This window comes from Anser anser, assembly GCF_964211835.1.
Source record: "Anser anser genome assembly, chromosome: 11".
NCBI lineage: Eukaryota > Metazoa > Chordata > Aves > Anseriformes > Anatidae > Anser > Anser anser.
Window position 1 is genome coordinate 5,505,449 of NC_139732.1, and position 6,406 is coordinate 5,511,854.

The following is a 6,406-nucleotide window of genomic DNA, read 5'->3' on the forward strand; positions in this document are numbered from 1 at the left end:
TTGTCTTACAGAGCCTGTAAACGAGGAGCAGTCACGGGGAGTTAGTACAACACTTAAATCCTTAACTTCTCTCTGGAAAACACAGAAGAGAATCCTGTGTCCCCAAAACCTATTCCCCAAGCTAACATAATTTGATTAGGTTGAGCTGAGATTTTTTCAGCAAAGAAAGGCTGAGTAGCACAATGTATACTTTAAGAGCAGACCTTAGAAAAAGAAAGATTGCCACACACATATATTCTCACAGCAGCTCCTAAAAATGAAAATGTGTGAGGTCAGAATCCACATATGTGAAAGAAGATATGTTCTTCAAGAAGTGTGTTCAGACATGTACACAGGCTCCAGACAGTTTAAAGGAGCCAATAGCTACCACCAGACCAAACGTAACAAAGAGTAGCCATTTCCCTTTACACCAAGAACAAACAAACAAAGCCCCAAAATCCTGCTGGCATTCTGTCTACACTTCACCAAGTAATCGTGCGACTATGAAGTGATTAATCTATTCTTGATTAAGTCCAAGTATGCATATCTATTTTGGAATAAGTACATAATACTTAACATTTTTTAGGCATAGCTCAATCACTCAGGACAAGAAAAACAACTGCCCAGATCTCTGCCTTCAGTTGTGGCAAACCAATTTTTACCAATAGTGGTATTAAGACTGAAACCCATCACCTTTAATACAGATAGCTATGTTGTTTACACAGCATTCGCAGCATTAAATCATAGACAACAGGAAACACATCTGATTATCTCTTTTATCAATTAAGTAAAAACAGAAGTACAATTTTGACCTCTGACACCTCTTGCTCTGTGTGGAGGTGCTCAGCAGGGTAGTCTACCTACAGTTTGCCACCTCAGTTTAGTACTGACATTACTATATTCTGTCAGGGCTACCAGTGCGGATACAGAGTTGACATTTAAGCTTACCTAAAACACATACCTACTTTAGAGCTGCTCTGTGCATGGCTGAGGGATTTGCAGTTGCTGCCTGGTCCACCACCACCAGGCAGGGGTTTGGCTTGTGCTCTGCCGTCCCCTACGAGTTTCCCAGCAGCCTCTCTCCCCTCAGGGTCTTGCATTCGCCCTCGGCCTTGACCTGCCTGCTTTGGCTGCAAAACTGGACCAACACACAAAAACCCAGCTCAGTTGCTGCCTAGGCTGCCATATGAGGTTGCAAAGCCTTCTGCTGAGACATTTTGGCCATCGGCCATTTCCCAGCCTTCCTGATTCCTCACGCTCCTTTTCCCTCCCTCTCCACAACAGCTCACCTGAGGTGAAACAAGATGGACGCCCCCAGAGGCCTCTCAGAGGAGCAGGGCTGCCTTGGTGCTGGTTGTGGAGTGAATGATGCCAGAGCCAGCTGGGGAAAACTTTCATGTCAGTACTGGACATCTGCCTAGACAGAACAGATACTGGGATGTAGTGGGATGAGGAGAATTTACAGAGGAGGCCACTGCTGTGGTAAAGCTTGGCCCTCAGTCACCACTTCCACCCACCGTACTGCGTGGTTTTAGGTAAGTTGGCTCTTACTTGTGCCCCATTGTCTCTGTTTGAAAAATGGGAATTATTATGCTGACCATCTGTGCGGAACATTTTGGGTAATAAGCAAAAAAAAAAAAAAAATTCTTCTTTGCAATTCTGTAATTCCTCGCATCCTAGCCCATTTTTTTCCTTGTTTTCCACCCATTAAAATTTAAGCATTCTCTCAGATCTGTCTATAAAAATAATGGGACTTACATAGTAATATTTACTCTACACAATGACACTCTGTGTGCTCATTCTCTGTTAAACAAAAGGTCATATACAATTACTTTGTTAACTTATCATTAATTAATAATTTTTTTTCATAGGCAAAAAGAACACATGGGCATTTGATATATAGCCAGTGAGTTACCTGCTGCCAGCAGGTACTCAAACAGCAAACTTGTGAGTGGACCTTTATGATGCTTCCACGTTAATGTGTAGAAAAAGAACCTTGATTTTGCTCCGTTCATTTCTGTAACAGTCTCTTCCTAGAGATTTTACCTACTCATATTATGGTTTCCATCTTAACTTTTTTTCATCAAAGAACAGCTTTCCCAGATATCACAATATTTTGACAGCTTTTCATGTTTGTTTTTTTTTTTCCATACGAGTTAACATTAGGAAATATACTAGTATTTTGCAGTAAATACAACTGTCTACTTCATATTTTCAAACTGATTTACTTTTTCCTGTTAGGTACAGTCAACTCTGTTTTCCAAGATGATGGGAAAGATGCGCACGACATTAATACTGGTAGGAGAAAAAAGCCCAGATACCAAATTATAGGGGACACTGGGAAGCACTTGTCCTGGTTCCAGTTAGGACAGAGTTAATTTTTCCTCATAGTAGCAATATATAGGGGTGGCTGGCTGGGGTAGGGGGCCGGCTGCTCGGGGATAGGCTGGGCATCGGTCAGCGGGTGGTGAGCAATTGCATTGTGCATCACTTGTTTCTTACACATTATTATTATTAATACTATTATCATTATCACTATTATTATTGTTGTTATTATTATATTCCTGCCTTAATAAACTGTCTTTATCTCAACTCACAGGCTTCACTTTCCCGTTTCTCTCCCCCATCCCAGAGAGGGAGAGGGGAGGGTGAGCGAACGGCTGTGTGGTGTTTAGCTGCCGGCCGGGTTAAACCACAACAGCACTGTACAAGGACACTTGATGGAATTAGCTCAGGTTCAGCCGGAATGACAAGTTCAGGCTCACCATCAGTGTATTACTTGCTTGCAAAACCACATCACCTAATGTACACTTCTTCTGCCAGCAGAGAACCCAGCAGTATCTGCAGTGTGAGCTATCTAGGATCTGGAACACTGCAGGAAGCAGAGAGCTCCAAGATCGTTACTTAGAGCTGGATTATGTTGGTCCCAGACTGACACATCCAGAGCACAATGGATATCTGAATTGCAGTTCTCTCTCTACACGAGGATCACAACACAGCTAAACCACAGTTACATGTTAGTTATTACACAGACAACTACTTGAATGTACTCAAGTGATTGCGATATTTTACTATTTTAGTATTGAGTTGGGCAACCACACGGGTATGCAGTGTGTTTTTTATTGCCCCTTTTTTTTTTAATCTTTTGCTGGTAAACTCAGGGCTATTCTGCCAGGTAAAAATTATACCTACCTGGAATTATAAGCGTCTTAGCCTGGACAACAAGGAAATTCTGAGCAGGATCAAAAAAATATTCCTTTCAGTAGAAATATCAGTAAATTGAAAGCTGTATTAGCAATATGTACCACCTCAGAAAATTAGTTTATTCTAGGCATCAGGAACATTCTGGTTACATTCAGACTTATGGACATCACACTTGGACTTTACCTTCTCCTTTGATCATTCCACTCTGAATACTTTGTACAGTTGATAAAGGAATGTCACAGGCCAACTTCCATGTGTAAGAAAAGCATATTTTCTTTGCGATAAAAAATTCTAAGAAAAAAGAAAACTTGTTCTGGTGCATTTTTACTTATGTTAGACTGAAGGAGGCTTTCTAGGCTGCTCTTCTTCATACAGGGCTAGTTCTGTTGTGCACTGAAATAGAGGATTTTATGGCTGTTTATATTTCCAGCAAGTAAGCGAAACCTAAGTGAAAATAAAACTGAAAGACACTGATGATTTTGTTTTAAGTGTAAGTGAGATGGAACCCTGGGTGTTGCTCTGTCATACGGCACAGCATTACAAAAGTTCCATCTATTTTGTTCTAGGAAAATCAAACCATACTGACCATGGTTGTCACTTTCCCCATTAGCAGAGATGCAATGCATAAAACTCAAACCTGAAGGCACAACAGAACCTTAAAAAAAGGAGGGGAGGAGGGTGGCAAAGAACCTTCGGCCATCAGTAGGCTTCTGCCATCAAATTCAGTCATTTTTTTCATTAATCAGTCCGTACTCCATCTGGGAAAAAATGTTAAGATCACAGGTTTTAGATAGCTACTATTCCCAGCTAGGCTTCTTGTGTCATACAAAAGTAATCAGCTACTACTCCACTGAGCACTTGACACTACATCCCTCTTTAATTCCTTTCAAATTGGATGTTTAGAACAGAAATGAACGGCACGTTTGCATTTACTGGCATTGATGTAGCCCTTGAATTTGTTGCCATTTAGTGAAGACTCTACATATTCCATCAAGTCTCCCATACTGGATAGCAGTCAACATGGTACTTATCTTTTGCTGTCTCTGCAGGGTCATAGTTCAATTTTCTTCTTCCTTCCTTGTGACAAAAATTGAAAACGAAACCATACTTTATTTGCATCGCTGTACTATACAGTTCCAGTTTTTCAGTTGTGAGTATACTGATACACAAAGGAGATAGGGGGTAGTTTGTATAGGTTTGGGCCCATTTTCTTGATTCTCCTGATAACTTCTAGAAAAGCCGCTTAGGTATTAAGATGACAACCCCATGTCTCTGTGTCTCACACCAATGTAGAACTAAGCAGAATTATCAAACTCACTATCAGTCCTCCTCAGGATCCTATCCCTCCAGAAGAGAAGCCCTTATCTGATTGCAATTTACTCCCTTACTGCTTACAAGAACACCATCCCAAAACAGTGACAGCAGGCTTTAGGGACCTGCCTAAGGTTTTGTGGGGACAGACCTTGCTGAACACATAGGACTTAGTAGGTGAGCATTGCTTCTTTGCAAAGATGTGCTGGTCAGAATAATTTTGCCCACCTGACCCATGAATCATCCCCTCAAGCATTCAGGAAAAAAAAATAAGCTCTGTCCATTTGGATGTACAACCATATTCAAATAATTTATTCATCCTCACTATTTTTTTGAGATGCTACAAAAATTGTTCCTAATATTTTTAGTTTGCTCTTGCTGCAACTCCTGTTGAGAGAACAACAGGACTGCCTTCTATTTCTGACCTCATAATGCATATGAAAAGGCCATCCAAGACAGACTTTCAACACCTGATTTTCCTCAGTATATCCCAACTCTTTTGCAGCCAAAAAAGTGATTTCAGAACCTAGCACGCTACTGGAGAACAAATCACTATTCATATGCTTTAGGGTAAAGCTAAGCATGCCAGAAGTTTAACACAGGCTCTGAACTCCATGTTTTCTTTTCAGTCTAATTTGATCACCTATCACAAGAAACCTGTTAAAAGGGCAACATGACTTAAGTGTGTTCATAGGCACAGTAACCTTCACTTTGTTCCTACTCTCAAAAGTCTCACTGGTCAGTTCTTGAAAATTATGTCCTCTTTCCTCCCCCCATTTTTGGGCTAGATCCCAAAACATATTTGAGGGAGTGGAGCTGACTGTTAACTGCATCCTATTAGTTCTGCTCAAGATGGCGTGTCATTTCTATATAAACAGCATCGCATTCTGTTAATAGCTGATCACAGCATTCTTAGTTCAAATAGGCAGGGCAAAGACAAACAGAAGACAGCACAGATTGTTAAAGGTACTTAAGTTATTCTGAAAGTGTATTGTTGGTCAGAAGAACTTCTAATTTGAAAGCAATGTTAATATCACAGATCTTTTAAAGCATTACAAGTAACTTCAACTGATGGGAGTTGTGGTTTTAAATTTTCCTGCTGAAGTCTTACTTCTAACTACTCTAACGTAGTATCCCACAATCTGGATGAACAAGTGCATTTTTTTTGGTCAGTGTCCATAGACTGAAGAGACATTTTAGCCACATATACAGAGCTTACTAGTCAGCTGTAATATCAGAAGACTGCTTAGCATCCCTAAGTTCTTCATATAATGTTCGGTTTTATCCATAGCAACACGTACTGTTATCCGTCTTGCATTTTAATCTTTCTTCATAGAAAAACTAGCGCTTCTGAGTACAGGTCAGTAACCTTGCTTTAGAACACTACAAACCAACAGATGAATAATGCCATCTTGTGACAGTACTGCAACAGTACACCAGACTCCCACACAGCAGATCTTCAAATGGTTGTCCACAGACCTTATGAGCACAGACCATTTCCAAAATAAATGATGCAGGCCTAAGGAAAGCAGGTACACATATACATTATACAGCAGCCCTTGCATCTGGAAATGTTAGAAGGGTCTGCTTGTATTTTTATGGAGAAATATGTGAAGGTTTGTAAGCGAAGGAGGTACTACTATAAGAGCATAGGTTTTCTAAGAATATCTATACCCTAGATACAAAACAACAATATCTGACAGGTGCATGGCTTATCTTATAGGATCTTGTCCATGCATCTGGAAAACATATCTGAAAATGAGTCATTTTTAAACCTATGATATGACTTATCCCCTTAGAGTTTGTGTGCTAACACACTATTTAAAGTGATAGCAGTTCTTTAGAACTGCTACTGCTTTAACAAGCAATTAAAGGGAAGCAGAAGAATTTTTCATAGAAAATATTAATACAA